We start from the raw sequence: 18,785 nt of genomic DNA, 5'->3' as shown, positions 1-18,785 counted from the left end.
ATAGGTGACAAGAGGAGAAAAGGGGAATTTTCAGAACAGTGAAAATGTTTCTGGTTCAATGGAAGCAACTTCTCTTTCCAAAGGTGTTCAGCTCATGCAGACAACAGCGTTACACTGTTCCTTACATGCACAGACCTGCTAAGGCTGTAAGTCAAAGTTTGACGTGGATAAAGATGAGACTTCCTTGGCAGGCTGAGGAAAAAAACAACAAAACAAAACAACACACAATGTATCTAATTGCTTCTCTTCTGAGTGAAATGTCTGCAGGCTCTCAGGATGTGTGTAACCATTGCAGGGCAATGTATCTATGTCTACCTGCTTTTAGTGTAGAGTCTTTGAGACATCCATTGCATTGGATCTTTAATTTATTCAGCCACGACAAAAGTGTTAAATGTTAAATTTCTCTCTCTGAGTAAACAAATACTTGTCTTGTAGCAGGATCTTACAGAAAACTGTAGATTCTCAAAGGATAAGGCCTCCTATGTGGAATTCCTCTTCAAATTATGAAGAGCCATCCTTAAGACGTGTGAGGCTGTTTTGCACTTGTGCTCTGCTTGTCACAGAACACTCTCAGGCAGAAACAGAAAGCTTCAGAGAAATAGTTCTCTAGAGTATCGTTTATGCTGCAGCTGTTTTATTAGAGCAGAGAGCATTTTCTTTCTTTTAATATAAAGTAAGAATTGTAAAACTCTTTGGTTTGAGAAGACCCAGAAGAAGGGGACAGCGGAGCTTCTGTCTGGATACCTGCAGAAATGTGTAATCTCCAGGGGCTGCTGGAAAGAAGGACAGAACAGTTTTGCAGGGCAAAATGATCTTTGAAGTAACTTGCATTATATACAAGGGAGAGAGAAAAAAAGACGCTTTCTATTGGGACATTAATTTTTCCTAATGATTTCTGCAAACTTGTTACATTTTTGCCTAGTTTCTGCAAACAGAGATTGCTTAAGATGCTGCATGGCAACATCCTGTCAGTAGCCCCAACTCCATCTTGCTTCCCACAGTCTTGAGGGTCCCTTAAGAATAGGCTGATTTCATAAAGAGTGTATTTTATGCCTTTTTATGTGTACTCTGAGTTTTGCAACTCTAAGACTCGCATTTTGAAGTTTTTCTCAATATGAAGTGCTAGAGAATTCCTTTTAATTAAAACTGGTTTTCCTACATAATTATATGAATCCTGAAGCTTGAGGCACAATTATTTTCAACATTTAAAAACTTGGGATAAAATATGACTATTGGTGGTGAAGTACATAATGCATTATGCAGTGAGCTAAAGCAACTCTTGGATCCAGCGTTTGAGGAAGCTTGAATTCAAGGAGAATTACTACTGAAACTACATTCTGAGTTTTCTTTTATTAATATTGGGATTAAGGACTGGAGTTTGGGCTATGAGAAGTAAAACGGTGCTTTAAATACCTTTTTCCATTCCAGTTGACATGTGATCTGTATTCTGATTTGTAATTTATTGTGGTTAGGCTGGGGAAGAAACACTTTGTTCCATTTCTGAGAAACCTTTCCTGTTGATTTTGAAGGAAACGACATTTCAAGTTGATAGCTTCACTTTGTTTCTAGATATTTCCCTATATCTCTAAAGCAAAGCCTTTTTGCAGTAAGATAAGAGTGAATTACTCATCATGGACTAAGACTTCAGGCATGCAGTTAGAGCTCTGCTTGCTCTCTATGCTTTGCCAAATAGGGATCCCTGCTTCTCAGTTCACCAGCATATATCCACTATACACTCAGGGCTCAGACGTGGCACCATGAAGAAGGGGGACTGGCTTTGGCTGCACCCCCATCATACAACTGGCTGCCCAAACATCACCAGACAGCACTAACAGCACAGGTGGCCTCCCTGTGAAATACTCCAGACTGGAGACGTTGTTCCACGGCCCCAAACTGGCCTCTGAATCCTATTCACAGCTGTAGGGTCTGGGCCTTCCAAAGAAAACCTTATGTGTGGCAGGTAATGATTCTTTTCACTTAGAGCAAAAGTCTCTGTGTTCCTACACATTTCCCACTGTCTTCCATAACTGTATGTTACGTGACTGTGGCAGAGAATCTGTCCATCAACAGGGACATTCCTTGCTGGGCTATGCAGGTTACCTACAAGCGTGATTGCTCCTTCTGTGTGTCTGAAAGGCAGTTTTCCCAAGGACCCTGTATAGCCATCGCCATGTCAAGATGTCCTTGGATTATGTTAGCATCCAGGTACTTTCATAACCCCAGTACACCAAAAAACACTTAACAAGTAGGTGCAGCTCTCCACTGCTTCATAAAATAAAACACAGTACAGAGTAAATAATTGCCTCAGGAGGGGAGACAGTCCAGAGGCATAATATGGATGGAGTAAGCCATAGCTCATTGGTTTTGTGACTGATATGGTATTTTTATCCTTTATTTTTATCCTTCCAGTTAAAACCAGAGAGTGCTGTTCTTAAGAAGAAATTAATCTATTTAATGATACCTTTAATAATCTCCTCTTTCCCTTTGAAAGCACTCTTTGGGAAGCAGAATGTCTCTCTCCCACTAATGGCTGTCTGCCAACTGCCTTTCATCTTTATCCTTTCCAATTCCAAAGTCATTTACCCATTTGAAGCATTTGCTTTTAGAACATGCAGTTTTTAGCTCCTGGCTGTCAAGATGAGAGAAATCAACATAAAATGCTGGGGTGAGTGACCATGAGATGACAGTTGAAAGCCTTGGATATTGGGTGTTTCAGCCTGACAAGCAAGATGAAGTATGCATGAGTGGGAAACTGCACAGGGCTCGTGAAGGAGGATCAGTTACAGGACAGGAAAATAACGTAAAAAAGAGCAAATAAAGAATATCCCTTGAGGTAGAAAGAAACTGTTTCTTAAGACCCATGTAAGAAGCTTCTGTGAATTCTGGACAGGGCTCTGGGTCTACAGAGACCAGTGGAAGAACTCTGCTTGACCCCAATACCAGGAGGTAATTGTTTTCAAAACTGTTTGCCTGTGGGCCTTTTAAGATACAAAACAAGGAAGATATTCTCTGACAGAAGCCTTCTTAAGTAAATGCATCAGTTTTTGAGCAGCTTCAGAAAGCTTCAAATGACTCCTGGAATTTGTTTGCTTGCGTTGACATGTACCCCTGTGATTTGGGGCTAGGCTCTCCAATATCACGAACACAAAATGCTTTATTTAGCTCTGATTTTATATTACCAGATCCAAGTGCCTCCATTCAGGTGAAAGTTTATGAGGTCTTTTTAAGAATGTGATGATTCTAGATATTTTAATTTTTTTAATTATGTGCTGAATCCCTAAAGGAAACATTATATAATGCACATCTTGCAGTAAAAGCGTGGAAGTTGGCATTGCTGCTGGTCAGCTGAAGGGATGCACGGAGGGGAGGAAAGGACTGTGAGCAGATTCTCTGCTTCTCAAGACATCTTCCTTCTAGAAGAATATTCATTCAGTTATTACCAGACTTGAAGTGAAATATGGGGTGTATATGTGTATTTGACCTGGAAATGAAAATAATACAGATATTTACTTCATGTAAATTTGAATGTTGTCTTTGAGCTTGGTCTCTGAATCCCTTTGAGTATGTCAGGTGAATCCCTTTGATTTAATTCTCCTTAGCTGCTGCTATAGAAAATTCAGCACTGCATTTTAGAACCTCTTTGTGTGTTGATTCACCTTTCAGAGATTTGCACAGGTTTATTTGCCACTCTCTTTTCTTTATTTGACCTAACTGTCTGTGTGGGAGACCACAGATTTGGAAGAAGATGTTTATATAAATGGCCTGGATATTTGTATTCAGTCAAATACATTTTTAAAGATAGTTTGGATTGATATGGTCTTTAATTTCTGTTCAGCTGACACTTTGTTGTTTCCTGAAAATGAAATATGGATGTGCTTCTTTAAAGTACAAGAGAAATTAAGAAATTCTGCTTTGGATGTAGAGCCAAGCATTCAAGAGATCTAAAATGTTGAGATGAGAGGAGCTGTCTTGGAACAGGTTGTTCTTATCCCGAATCAAATTTCCCGATGTATTTCCAGAAATGTGAAATGGGACCCAGGCGAAACAAATGGCACCCAGCAAGATACGACCTGTTCTTCTGTTGTCTTTGCTTCCTGCAGTGCCAGAGCCAACCTGAAGTAAACTGTCTGCCAGAGGTGCCCTCCTCATGCCTGCCACATGGGAAGGCAGTGACACAGAACCATCTGGAGCTAGTAATTCTAGCTGAATTACCAACTAACAGTTCATCTCATGCACATGAAGTACCAGCTAATAATTCATCTCAAGCAATTGCCAGGTTTCGCAGGCTCACGTTTGCTTTGTACCATGAAGCTGGGCTTGAAATAAACCCTGAAGTTCTGCCTCTAGTGTCAACCTGTATTAAATGTAGGGAGGCCAATGGGATCATACCAGGTGCAGGATGATTTCTGAGGTCTTTCAGGGAGATTGTCAACATGGAAGTGTTGCCTTACAGGTGAAATGAAGAAGAAGATTTCCTCTTTGGTTTTATTCTTAAATCTGCCACTGACTTGGGTCTACAGCCGTGAGTGACTCTTATCTTTCTGTGTGTAAGCTACTTCTATCCTGGCCTCTGCTTCGCTAAGAAAGATAGCAAGGTTTATGCAAAATTCCATCCTTTGTACATCGAGGCTAATGGGGATTCTGCTGTGGGGTTGCTGCATTCTGCTACCTGAGTACCAGACACTCTGCTGTAGCTTCCAGTATATTGGAAGAGCAGAGGACAACATTTACTGTGCTTGGCTAGGAGAGACTTTCCTTAGTGCTGTTGTGCACGAGAGAGAGGTTAGTGAGCCTGACTGATTTAGGAGACAAGTGGAGGTAGACAGGTAAGGAAGTCTGATAGCCTGGTTCAGTCCAGGTACGTAGGCTGGGAGACTAGAGTTGTCTGGAGCTTCAGTGCGGAGATCGAGGAAAGCTGAGATCTTCAGTGCTGAGATCAAGATCGATTAGCTCCTGTTTGATGCAGTGCAAGGATAACGAGCTTTGTGCAATTCTTTGTACAAAAAAAAGGCATAACCAGAAGAACCCACAGGTTTCTGAGTGTTGGTCAGCTGCAGGAGCTAAAAACTCAACATCATTGCCAGAAGAGCATGGACCTAGAGAGCAGGTCCTAGAGCAACATCAATTGTCCTCTCCCGGCCTATCAGCTGGCCACTGCAGCACAGCACAGGGGGAAGTAACGTCAGCAGTGCTATTGAAGCAATGCTGGGGAAGATCCCTTAGCTCTCTTCCTGTAGGTGTCCTCATCTCCCAGTCTATTAACTAAATTGAGTGTTAGTTTCTAAATGCTCTAAGGCACTGATGGATCAGGCGTAGATGTTTGTCATTACACGGCCCATCTGATAGGGCAAAGCAGAGCATTACTGGAGAACAGCAGTAGCTCTGCCACTGGGGAACATTGGTTGGGTCCCTTCCTATCTAAGCTTTGCCAAGTTTTGTGGTGCATCCCACCGTGTAAGACTTGGTGCTGGCACTCAGTTAGGATTAGGGATCTAAGAAAGAGAAATCTAAGATGTAAAATAAGATAGGGAGGCTGAAAAGGAGTTACCAAAATAGTCGGAAAGCAGTTGGTGGAGTTTCCTCAGCACTATGTGATCTGGAGATGTGGCTGATTTCCTGGCAGAGATCCCAGTCTAGGTTTAGAGTCAAAATTAGGGCTCTGGGAATGAGACATTCAAGCCATATATATAGTAACAGTATGGCTCAAAGGGGACCTGAAGTAAGGTGAGGGCTTCTTCTAGGGCTGTCCCTGAGCAGCCTTTTTCCTGGGGCACTGGGGTGCCCTGTGGGTAGGTGCCAGCCTTGAGGTAGTTGAGGGACGGGCAGAAGTGGCTCCTAGGGAACAGGGTCCTTCTCAGCCCTCTGGCTCCTCCTGAGCTTTACTTTTTTCCTGTGCTACCGGTGAGTGGTGCCCATGCCAGCACCAAGCCTGACACCACAGCTTGTGGGAAGTGTAACCAGAACCAGAGGTGAATGGTGCCTGCACAACAGCCCTTGGTGCACTGGCTGGGGGGATCCAAACAAACTAAAAATATTAGAGCTGTCAGGGGTAGAGAGCAAAAGAGCATGCTGTGGCTGTTTTACCCTAGTACAACCAGGGTTAACACAACACAACCATAACACTCATTCATTTTTCTTGGGACAGAGCTGCTCTCCTATCTAAACAGAGATTAAGTTCACTGTATCCTTATAAAGGACACTGCTATCAAATTGCATTTAGAATTGCACAGAGGTCCAGGGAGAAGGCAGAGTTTGCAGTTTCAGTATTCAACTTCATTTTCAAGTCCGTCTCCCTTTTTTTTTTTTAAACTTGTCTGTTTCCCAGAAATGTGTTCTGCTTTTCAGCCTTTACTATTCATGCCTCATATCTGTAGCATGCCGAGCCCTTCCAGCTCTTGTTTCTTTACTTCCTCTCCTTGCTGGTTTAGCCTCTAGGCATTCATGTTGCTTCACTGCCACCAGTGAGCTGTAGGTCTGCATTTCCTTGCCTCTTGCCAGAGCCTTGCCAGTTATTTTACATTGTTCTCTGCTTTTCATAGAATATTTAAATTTAACATTCCTGTTACTTCTAGTAAAAGAAAGTGACTAAATACCAAGAAACACAGAAGAGATCAATCTGACATCAGATGACATGAATATTGTGGTGTATTGATAGATAGGGCAGTGCTGCTGGAGTGCTAGTTCTTAAACACATGCAAAGCTGCAGTTGCGTGCGTTTCCCCTTGTTAGGGGTGCGTTTCCCCTTGTTAGGGGTGCGTTTCCCCTTGTTAGGGCGTTCCTGGCAATGTCTTGAAAAAGCAGCCCCTTGGCAAGAATTCCTTTGCTTTGACTACGCTTTGGCTGGAGCAGAGTTAAGTCAACTCTGAAGAAAATCACAAGTTCACAAGTCATCATTTAAATACTTCCATTTCTTTTACATCATTTTAATATTAGTGACACTTTAAGGATGATTAGAAAAGCCAAATTACAATCCCAAAGGGAAAAAACAAACAAACAAACAAAAAAACCCCACGCCTCTTATCTCTTACAAGAACAATATCTGGGGGATGGAATTTGCTGTTGTAAACAAACAAATAGGCATCAGCACAAAGTAAGGAAAAGAGTGAGGTCTGGTTCCAACTTTTGGCCTTGTTATTGAAGATGCTACTTTGATAGTAGTTTAGAGAATGTAGTCGCCTGTCCTCTGAGAGCTGAACTGCAGCAAGTTTCCTGCTAATCCTCACTTTGCTGAGTGACTGAAGAAGCACCAATGAATCTACTTGGACTTAAAGTGCATCAAAAGCACAGCCAATCTTTAATTTCATGTGGAAGCTGCTTATTATGGATAGTAGCTCTCACCTAGAATCTGACCTGTTACTCTCTGTCACGTCCCTGTTGGAAATGATGTCCATCCTGTCACATGCTTTCAGTGAGATGGCCGTGTTGTCGCTGCTTTGGTTGTGATTGTCAGCTCAGCAGTTAACACCTTTAAGTGTCAACACAAATTGGGATAGGAATTTGGGTTTGGCTTCCTAGTGGGTCGTGGGAAATGAAGTTTATTGTTTGTAAGCTGTGATTTGTGATGACTCTGCGTTTGTGCTGAACTCTTCTGTCACAGCGTATATGCATTTATCAGAAGATCCCTTTCAACTGGCTAAGGAATCCATGAGGCGTGAGCCAAATGTAGGTGCAGGGTCATGGTTGAACAGATAAATCCTGTATTTGTGGATAACAGTAAGCAGTTACTCGGTCTCCCTTCTTCTTTTTTATCGCAAATCCTTTTTTAGTTCATATTCCAGGACTCCCACTGGGCTATGACTGCTGTTTCAACTTGTTTTTCAAAAGAGTACCTAAAAGCTGGTTCTGCTGGCTAAAGGGTCTGTGATGGGCCAGGCAGCTCTTTCAGTCTCAGGGTTCCTTGCTCTCTGGTTGCTCTTTTAGAGTCCATTCCCAAAGCCCTTAAAGGGAGCTTGTCCTGGTCCCACCAGCAGTTGTCCCAAGCAGCTCCTGGATGTGGGTTGGCAGTTAGAGAACTCAAAGAGCTATTTGCAAAAGGCAAATTGCTGCAGCCACCCAGTTTTAGGGCTGACCAGTTTACTAGCCTGTACACAGCTGCTGCGTGCTGGCTGACTTCCATGGGCCCAGTTAATGTTCTGGTGCAGATGTGGTCACAGAGCCCAGCATGAACTGGCTCTCATTTCATGTTCAAGCAGGGCTTGGTGCTGATGGAGTGGTGGTTGTTGGCTCTGTTTAGTGGGTCACTTCCACTCTTTCCTTGCTATGGATCCAGAAGCTTGTCTGCTAACGTGACCTAGAGGTGTCTCAGGATTGCCTTAGAGACTTGCAAAAACAGCCATTTGAAATACAGTTTTGGAGATACTAAACTAATAGTTAATTACTGCAGATACTTCGTTGTTGTGTAACACTTAATGTGCTTTGCTGTGAGGTTACAGCTTTCAAAATTATAACAGCATGTAAAGAACGTGTGAAGAAAACAGACATTCCTTTGTTTTTAAATAAACAGAAAGTCTGCATGTATTCAGTGTTTTGCCCTGAAAACCCTTAGCATCCAGTAAATCAGAAACTGAATGGGATTAGAGAAGTTCATGAAACTAAATTATCAAGGGCTACTGGATACAAAGATTGTGACCCAGGAAGGTTCCAAATCGCCTTTGGAGGCTGGGAGAGCATTTAGAGGAAGCAATCACTGCGCATTTGTTGCTATACTCTTGTTGCTCTAATCTTCCCTGGACATTTTTGTTAACAAAGTTTGTATTTTCAAAATGACTGTTTGTCCTTGAACAATCAAGCCTCCAAAACATTGTGTTGGGAAGTCTTGGCCACTGCTATGTGTGAGATATGTGTGTTGGCATGTATCCCGAGTTGGAAAGGACCCACAAGGATCATCGAGTTCAACTCCTGGGTCTGCAAAGGACTACCCCAAAACCAGATGATGTGTCTGAGAGTGGTATCCAAATGCTTCTTGAACTCCAGCAGGCTCGGTGCCATGGTCACTGCCCTGGGAGCCTGTGCCAGTGCCTGATCATGGTACGGCCCTGTTCAACTGGAACAATTCTCACTGAATTCCAGAGTCAGGTAAGGAAACCCAACACGTGCGCAGTCTGTGCAGAGTCTGGGCTTGGCAGGCTTCTGGGGTCCAGCGGCTCTGCCCTTGACCACGCAGCAAGTGCCAGACATTGAGGAGGAGGCAGAAGAGGGGAAGTCAGACTTGGCTCTGAGGCTGATGAGTGTCACCTCTTTGGTGCTTGACAAGGAAACAGAGACTGAGGCCCAGGAACGTAGCCTCACTTGTCTCTTAGTCACCTGTAGGAGTAGGGACAGGTGAAGGAAGGAAAGAAAAGTGCTGATGGCCTTTTGGCAGGAGCAACAGGCTGAGTTCAGAAGAAGGGTTTCTTCGGGACTTGGGTTACCCCGTGATGGTGGCTACCTGGCTTTGAGGACTACATCTCCTCATTCCAGAAAGTACAGACAATGGGCAGGGCTGCTGAAAAGGAAAAAAAAAAAAAAAAAAGAGAGAGAAATAAGAGAGAGAAATGCCCCTACAGCAGAGGCATGGCTGGGCTCTGCGGTGCCAAGAGGAGTTGCAAGGGAGAGAGTGGCCCCCGGACCAACTAGCCAAGGAAGAAGAAAGATGCAGTTTCACTAGTAAGGCACTGCCTGTGCTTTTGGGCAGCTCAGAGGCTCTCAGTGACTGTGGATTCCACACAGTCTGGGGACTGCCTGCTTTTTAGTGTTGGCATTGCTGTGCTGCACTGAAGAGGCTGCACCAGGGATTGCCAGCTGGGAAGGATGTGTGTGTATGATGTGGGTCTTGGGAAACCAGCAGGGAGAAGATGAATGCTGTCCACGTGAGGGGAGCACCTGCAGTCCTGAGCTGCGGATCTCAGCCTTCTGTAACTCACCCTGGAGCCTGAAGTGACAGAAGGGTTGGTCGCTACTGCTGCACAGCATCCCAAACTCTCTGCTTTCATTGTGAGAGCTGCAGATGCAGATAGAGAAGGAGAAGGTCAGAAAGAAGGCCAAGGTACAGTTAGCCCCTTGGCTTGTGGCACCTGGAGTTGGGTTTTGGTTTCTTGATTTTCAGAGGGGATGATCTCTGAGGCTGAAGGACCAAGTCCATTTCTTTCTTGTTTCAGAGCCATTCTGCTAGCATAAAGCACTGGAGATGGCCAAATTAATTTAATTGTAATTAAATAGGACTCCCTGGCCAGACGCTGCTGGAAGTCCTTTAATTTGTAGCAGACAAAAACCAGATGTTCCTGTGTGTATTATTTACTTTATGTCCTTTCTATGCTGACCCTAGTGCACCACTGGAAATCAGTTTGTTTCTTTTTGTGAAATACTGCTGGTTCCATCTGCCCTTTGATATTGAGATCAGTGGCTCTACTTTTTATGATAAAAAGAGTATCTTAAGGTCTTCTTGAATTCACATTTTTCATCATGCTGCTATCTTTCCTTGAGTTACTTCTATGGAAGTCCATGCACTGCCAGCTTTGGCTTAGAGTCTGGATGAGGCTTGTGGTGAATAAAGCAGAAGTAAATTAAACCAAAGAGATGAAATGCTCTGTGCTGGTACAGCTACCGCCACGTGATTTGGAAAGGGTCTGTATCACTGTTGGTATCTTCGATTTCTTCACCCAGCAAGAGCCTTGGTCAGGACTGTGTTTTCTGATGTTTGCCTTTGCAGTCCTGCTTTCAGAGAACTCTCTCACAGGGTTTGCAGGAGGTGGCAGTCACTGAACTTTATTACTTAATTGTTGTAAACATTTCTGTTCTCCATCCCTCTGCTTTTTCCAGTTATGCTATCTGTGGTTAACAGCTGTTTTGCTGTTAGTGTATCTGGAAAAATGCTCAACACATATCTGTCAGCTCCAACGTTTCTGGGCATCTTCCAACATTGTCTGGGCATTCCTGTAGTACTGCATGTAGCATCCTGCACAGCATGCAGGTCTGAGCAGCCCGCTCAGGTTTGGGATATAATTAAGGGGGAAAAAATTACCTGCCTATGAAAATTGTAACCATCTAGGATTCTATTGCTGACAATAGTTTATGTGTGTTTTCTAATTTAAATAGCTTAATTTGCCTTAATCCAACATGTCAAGAAACATAACTATCTGCTGTGGAAAAAAAGAAGTCTTAAATGCACAACACAGAAGAGAAAGGAAGGATGTGCATGAAATTCTAACAATAGTTTATGCTCTACTGAAATAACAATCTGGTACTCATCCAGCTCAGCTCAGGTATGCTTATGCTCAACATTTGACATCATTTGGCATCAACAAAGTTTAATGTTCCATTTGTAAATGTGGGAAAGCAGGGTGGTTTTCCATTCCCATTGCTCATTCTCATGAATGAACGACAGTTGAATTTTTGCAATTTCTGCCTCACATTCCAGCTGAGTAAGTTTTGGGACTGTGATATCAGTGTGTCCCTAGAGGAAAGGGTGTACAATTCTGAAGAAAGAAAGGAGCCATTTGCTGCATCATTGTGTGGGAAAGTGGTTAAGGATAAATAATACAACAGCTCCAAAGGGAATTGTGCAAGAGACTGAAAACTCCATTTCTTGAAAGGATTTGAACACTGGGGAATTTCCAAAGTAAAACATCATTGAAACATGAACATGATGAAAAGGAAAAAAAAGAAAAAAAGGACAGAAAGCAAAACCCAGAAGACTGAATTTCTCCCGCCTTAGATGCTGCTCCTCCAGTTTTTGGTGAAGAAAGCGAACACTTTTTTGTGTTCTTGCACAAGAAAAGGACTAAAGGACACAAAGTCCCAGGGTCATTCAGAAGGAAGGGAAGTCATTATGAAGCAATCCCTGGGACTGAAGCAGAACTAGGAGCTTAGTCTGTGGTAAAGTAGTTGCACCATCAGTAAAAATCCTCTTTGCACCAGGACGTGACAAGGACTGTTTGTAGAGCTGCTGTCTCTCTCTCCGTGTGCTTTCCTTTTGCTCTGCTTGTGAAGTACGTCAGGACCACGAGAGCAGTTTAGAATCTGCTGTTCCCACCTTCCCCGGTAGGGAAACCCACTGGTGCTGCATTTGCCTGCTCTGTGCTGGTTCTCATTAGATCTTTATTGACTTGCAGCACTCGCACATCTGACTTGTATTTTGGGGGCCTAATGTTTCTGAGGAACAGCCATGCTGAGTGCTGGGGCTGTGTTTAAGCTGGGACTCATGGCAAGCAGCAGTGTGCAGCTTCCCCGAGAGAAACGTCCCGCTGCTCCCTTCCTACCCTTTCTGCACCAGCTCTGACACTTATCAGAGCTCCCGCGTGAGCTCATTCATTTTACTTGCACTAGAACAGTAACCAACGAAGAAAAGGCAATCACATTTTCTGAGTTAGCAATTCAAATTATCAGACACTGGCTAATTTATGCTCAGTGGGGGGTACCACAGCTGGGAGCAGGTTGGGGTGGGAAGGGACAGCAAAGCCCTCTCAGTGGCCGTGAGCTGCTGGGACGGCTCACCTTTTCCTCCATCTGCGGTGCCAGGTAGATGTGCACAAAGCAGGAAGTGGCTGTAGCCAGAAATACTCACACAAGCATGCAAACAAAAGGCAGCCCCAGGCTCTGCTGTGCTTAGCTAGAGGTGGATGGCAGGGGGTTCTGGTGAGGTGCTAGGATGTGGTGTGAAACTCCAGCAGTGACGCTGTAGGGATGCTTTTATTTCTCAGAAGGAGAAATCTGCAGGGATAGGGGGAGAAGGGGCCTGCCATCTCCAGAGGAAAGAGGGATCTGTTTGGCTGTTTTTGTTTTTGTCTGAAAACTGAGCAGGAATGCACGTTTAGGAGAGGAGATGAAATCCAGATGCTAGTCCTGGTCTTCATTCCTGACTCAGCGTGATGAAACACTTGGAAAGGCTCACTGTGCCCCGCAGTACAGCTCTGCCATTTACCTGGGAATCCCAGAAAAGCCTGGTGTTGTTTTTTTTATTTTCAGTTTTCATTTTGGGGGATTTTTAAGAAGTATTTCCCCTCCTTGCTTATCTTTCTGAGAGCACGAGCTTGTTTTCAAATGGTCTCTTAAGACAAAAGTCCCTATTGTTTCTATATACCCTTAACTAAAATAAAGTACTTCAATAGAAAGAAAAAAAATGCACCAGCTGCACAAACAGCCCAAGGCAGACATAACATCGCAGTTGCTTGGGGCTCAGTGTGTGCAGCCCACAGTGTTCGCCCTGCATCTCCTGCACGGTTGTGGCAAGTGCCAGCTGACTGCAGGAGGCAGGAGCAGGGCCCCGGGCTGTGGGGAGGTGTTGGGCACGGGACAGGCTGCGCTGGGGAGTGCAGAGCCAGCGTGATAGGGGCTGGGGAGGCAGCTGGAGGGCCTGGGGAAGGACAAGCAGGCAAACATCTGGGTTTTGCCATGGTTCCAACACCGTTATCGTCATCTCTGTCTCCTGCTTGACACCCTCGACTGTCACGGGGAGGCTGTGCCTGAGCAGGGTTTAGCCCTGCAGAGCACAGCGGCTCCTTCAGGCCCGTGCTGCTCAGCCACAGCCAGCCCAGCGCAGCTCACAGCCAGCTTTCAGCCTCCCCTGGCTGGGCGGAGTGAAACCAGAGGAGTTTCCAAAGCTCCTGTGTGAGGTTAAAGAGGACAGCTCAAGAACTAACCACTGAGGACAGCCTAAGGGCTCACCACCACAGGAGGTCCCTTTGAATTTCCCCTCTGTGCTCGCCACACCTCCTCTCACCAGGAATTTGGCTTTTACCTGGCTCCTTTAGTTTAACCCCTGGTGAGCTCACAGGGCTCAGCTCTCACGGCAGATTGCAGTATTTCAGGTGTCTGAAAAAGGGAAGGAAAACTCCTTTAACCTGCTGCCACCACTCCTGAAGGCACCCAGTAGGCCTTCTTTGCAGCAGGAGCGCCCTGTGGTGCGTGGTCAGCCTGGCTCCCACCTCCAGCCCAGGTCCTTCCCGGCAGAGCCTGTGCTAAGCACGGTGTTATTCTGCCCGGGTGCAGACTTTTGCCCTGCTCTTTACCCAGCGTCGTGAGGTTTCTCTTCAAGTTCAACAAGGTCCCTGTGGATGTTGTTCTGCTACTTGTCTTATTGGCCACTTCCCTTGATTTAGTTTTAGCCACAAATTTGCTGAGATTACTGCTTTTGTCCTCATATTTTCCCTTTTGATTTGCCCCGATGTATTTCAACAAGTATGCCTTTTTCTGAACATCCTTCTAGGCTTTGGGGGGCATTAAAGGGCTTAGGATGTGGGCACGTTGCTTTCTTCCCTCTTTAAAAATCCCTGGGAAAATCGCACAACTGCTTCCTCAGCTCCCATGCTGTGTTGAGTGACTCTGCTGCCTTGAGCCACGCTCGCTGCTCAGCAGACCCTGGGGACTTCCAGACTGAAGAGGAGCCACTGAACAAACCCTGATCAAGGCAACCCTTGAACTGTGCATGGCTGTGAGCACTTGGAAATGCCTCTCTGCCTTATCAGCTCCCCTGCTCCCAGCTCAGCAGTGCTGAGAGGTGCAGGTCAGAGACAGCCAGAGGAAAGAGCTGGGCTCTGTGAACTTCCTGCTCCACGCAATGTCCAAAGGGGGGCAAGAGACTCCCGGCTGAATGGCTGGGGCAGGCTATGAGGCCACAGGTCAGCCCTGATTCAAGGGAGTGCTTCCCAGCAGTGTCAAGTAAGGCCTTTTAAAGAGGGTAAATAATTGTGCTGTGGTGCTATATAACAGATGGCAAAAGCAGAGGAGAGAGTAGAAGGGAAGAGATGGAAAGGAAAGGTGGTTTTATCTGTTGTGTAACACGTGCACAGACTGTAGTTTTGTACTTAAAACTGTAAGGTAGCAGCTTGCTACTTGCAGATGATGCTCTGCTGTACACCTATCTCACTGAGAGCGAGCATGGCCTCGCTCTGCTCCTCAGACAGTGCGGAGCCGAAAAGCTGTGCTGACAGCTCTGCAAACCCCCAATTATTACCCAGCTGGGAACCTGGCATAGAAGATGCTGAACAGCTTGGTGTCTAACATGATTTTTAAACAAATCCTTTGGATTATAAGTCTGATTCTTGGCTCCATTGTCTTGGCAAATGTCTTGTTCATTAGAAAATTACACAGAGGCAGATAATTGAGTGGGTTGGGAATTTTTTAGTTAAATGCTTGAACTCCAAAATATAAATGGGTCAAACTATGATTGTTATTTTCTAGCCAGTTCTGCTAACTCAGGCAAATCTGGCAGACCCTGCCTTGGCTGCAAAAAGTGGGACTCATTTGAGCAGGAGTTTATGCCTCCCCTCATCGCAGAAGAGGCTGTACCACTCCAGCACAGCAGTGCAGTAAGCTGAAGCGCCAGCCTTTGGCACGGGGAGCCCAGCACTGGACATGGGCTGTGCAGACTGGGATTCCAGTGAGTGCCTGGCTGGGAAGCTGACTTGCAGGAGATCTTTTGAGTTGGAAGATCTTCGTTTGCTGCAGGCACTGGCAGTACTCACAGCGTTGTTTCAGGATTGATCAGGGCTGTTAGCAGTTCACCATGCAGTGTTCAGCATCTAAAACATCCCTAAAAATGATTATTTGCTCAAAAGATGTGGTTTTGAGCCATATTCTCTGTTTATTGACTTCATTGTAACATCACAAAAATTCCTTTTCATTCAAGAGTGTTTTGCTGTATTTAACAACAGAAAAAATCTGCTGGAATAATTCCACTGATGGTGTCTCACTGAGAGCTTATAACACATATGACAGCTGCATAGGTTGTTACATATACATGTAGGTATATGTGCATTTAACTATAAAATGCATTTTATTTACTACTTTCAGTGAATTTAATACTTTCAAGTAAGTTAAAACCATCCACAGATATCCTTTGGGTCACTACAATAGTGCTTTGGCCTAATTTAATCAAAATAGAGTTCAGACAGAGTTTATTCTTGGTGTCTTTGGATGCACACAAGGCTCCCTTTTGTTTCCTAGTGTCAACATTTTCTGCTGCTTTAATAATTGTACTAATGAAGTTTAATCTTTAAGAAACATTTAAGAAACAGCTCCTGCTGGATTTGCTCCAAAAGGGCACTAAGGAGTTAAATACTGAACCAGAAGGTTTCACTGCTAATCTAATCCTGAGCATGGGTGCACTGTTACAGGAAGAATTGAGCGCCAATGCTGTGCAGCAAGCTGTGCCTGGATGTGCTCGCTGAATAAAGTTAATGGAGAAAAGTTCCCCTTGGGCAGTGGGCCTGTGCCTTGCATCCCAAGCAGAGCCGTGCAATTAATTGACTTTCCATCTGTTGATTGAACTGTAGAATAGAGGATATTTTTGTCTGTGTTCAGCACGTTTATTTCAGGCTTCACTTTGTAACCAACAAGGAAGGAAGAAGGAAGCAGCAGCTCTGCCTTTAACCTAGGAAAATTCAGCAAAGATGTGAGAGTTCTTGGGATTCTGGTGGGTCCTTTTGATGGCTTCAGGGAGGTGAGAAGTGGTGCGTGTCCTGTGACAATCCCATTCAGGTGCTTTCTCTTAGTTCGTACTAACAGCTCACAAAGGGGGATCCCCTACAGTGGGAAACTGAAAGTTATAATCGCTGAGGCTTTATAACTCTTTCCCTTTATATGCTGGAAAATAGTCCTTGAGTAGTGTTGGGCTGTTGACACATGCCCTCTTTGAGCTGTAGGTTTGCCTCCCCAGTCATCCATCACAGCCCTGTTGCTGATGCAGTGCTCCTACCATACAGGAGTGCTTGTGATCACCCTCAGAGCCTTTCAGGGCTTGCAGGAGGAATCTGTTCAGCCATTAACACTGCAGTCAGAAGCACGTTTTCAAGATTTGAGATGAAGTACCACCACATTTCTCAGCTAGAACCAGCTAGAGTTTTTCCCTGGGATGCTTTGGAATTAACAAGCAAATCAGAAAGCCTTGGTTTTGAAAATGTTTAAATGTTAATCTCAGTGGAACATACGTCCATGTGTAATTTTAGAAAGTGTTTCCATTTCTAAATTCAGTAACAAAAGAAGCAGGGTTTGGTTTTCCTGAAGTAAAGGAGATTATGGACTTAGTTTTCATCACAAATACATGAATGAGAAGGTCTTTGGTACCAAACTTTGCAGTTTCTGATTTCCCGTTTTTCCAGATGTCTAAAAAGCTGTACAAACCTGATTTTCATGGGAGCAAAACCACAGCCATCAATAAGAAAATTTGTTTGTGTCCAAAGGAATGAAACACACAAAGGTTGGGATTTCCCAGTTTCTGAAAAATTGTACTGAGACAAATACCATGATGACCACCAACATCTGTGGTCTGCATCCTTCTTTAGGTCTGTTAGAAGATTTGAACAATAAATTCCCAGCATGTTGCCTGTATTTCTATAATTTGATTATCATATAGAGACAACTGACGTTGTTGGGGTATAAATAAGCATGATTGGAGGAGGAGACAAACAGTGTATGAAGTGCGTTCAGTTTGGCTTTGGCTGCACGCTCTTGGAAACTTTCCTAGACTCTTGTCCAACCATTTAAACTTAATTTAGAGTTGAGAAATTGTTATTTATTACAGAAAGAGCACAGTGATAGCAGACAATCCTCCACAAACAAACACCAGCAGAAAGAGGCATCTTTTAGAGTATGTTGCAATGTAATTTGAATAGTGCAAAGACAAAAGGCAAAGGAGGATGGTTAGGATGCTAGCATGAGAACACAGTATGAGTTTGGTATGTGTTTAGGGTTCTTTAGTTTATTTTAGAAAAAAAAGGGAGAGATGAAGAGTGATAAATTGAGAACCAGCATCTTAGTCAGCTTTTCTTTGCTAAGTAGAAATGCCTGGCCTTCTGTCCAGTCATGTTCTTTTCCTCCTGTTGTCAATGGAAAACTACACTGAAGACAAGGAGGCATGGAGAAAACAGTGCCCGAAATGCCATTCATGCCACAGACCTACCCTTTTGTGCAAACTAGGCAGCAACCTTGTTCTCTTTAGTCTGGCCCTGTACTGCCATGAATCCTGCTTCAGCAATGTGATCTCAGAGTTCTCAGAAGGCATCTCCTTAATTTGCATCTCCAACTTTCTTTTACTGAATAAGAAGTATGTGTAGAGCATGTGTAGATGCTGGTGACCTTTGGGATTGTCTCTTCATGCCTAGGATCCTGGGCTGGTTATGAGGGCTGGCTTGCAACCAGCAACCAGCCTTTCTTTTCCAGTTGTCATCTGAAAACAGCTTCACTGTTGGAGGAGCGGGCTCTGCAGATGGTAGCTCAGTGTGTCAGGAGCATGTTGGAACTCCAGGTGAAATTACACTGGCTCAGCGCAACGCTCTGCTGCCAAAGCAAACAGCAAAGCTCACGCTGTCTCCAGCGAGGCTGAAGGAGCGGCTGCTGCTGCCTCCAGAGGCTGGCCCCGTCCCTTCGGTCACTGTATGATTCAATCGGACATGTGCACAGTGAGAACCTCCACAGGAACCTACCTGCAAGGGAACTTCTTCCCATCTCTTCAACTCTGTGCTGATGCCCTTCAAGTCTGAGGCTCGCCGCCCATTCGGGGTTGATTGCCACCGGTAAGGTAACTGTCGCGTTACCCTTATCAATGCCCGTCCTTCAGGTGGTGAATTACTTTGAAGTTTGGTCTCAGTTGAGGAACTGGAAAAAGATCTAACAGAACCCCAAACAGTATAAAGGACAATGTAAAAATACTGTGCCTGTTTGTTAGTTAGGAAATGGTGACTTTGTTAATGACTGCAGTTTTAATTAAAATATGCAGTAGGATATGAGATCTAGATTATTGAATTTCGTAAATATAATTCAATATTATATGTTAACCATTAAATTATATTAATAAGTTGCTATAACTTTAT

The sequence above is a fragment of the Aythya fuligula genome, chromosome 17 (genome assembly GCF_009819795.1).
Source record: "Aythya fuligula isolate bAytFul2 chromosome 17, bAytFul2.pri, whole genome shotgun sequence".
NCBI lineage: Eukaryota > Metazoa > Chordata > Aves > Anseriformes > Anatidae > Aythya > Aythya fuligula.
Note: the sequence above shows the minus strand (reverse complement) of the source record.